Raw genomic sequence first — 234 nt, 5'->3', positions numbered from 1 at the left:
CGAGGACGGGAATGTGACTGCTGAGCGCCCGGGCGTCTGCGGGGCAGACCGAGATCCAGCTTGACCAGCCGTAGGAAAAACATCCCGGGCGGAAAACAGCAGCCATCCACCATCTCTGGGGATTTCCGAAGGTCATCTTCCTCTCCAGCCCTTTTGCTGACAACCCCGTAAAACTCCACCAGCTGATATTAATGCTCGTCCGCGCTGCTGCGCAGGCAGGGCTGCGGGGACGCA

The sequence above is a fragment of the Fulmarus glacialis genome, unplaced genomic scaffold, assembly GCF_000690835.1.
Source record: "Fulmarus glacialis isolate BGI_N327 unplaced genomic scaffold, ASM69083v1 scaffold22272, whole genome shotgun sequence".
NCBI lineage: Eukaryota > Metazoa > Chordata > Aves > Procellariiformes > Procellariidae > Fulmarus > Fulmarus glacialis.
Note: the sequence above shows the minus strand (reverse complement) of the source record.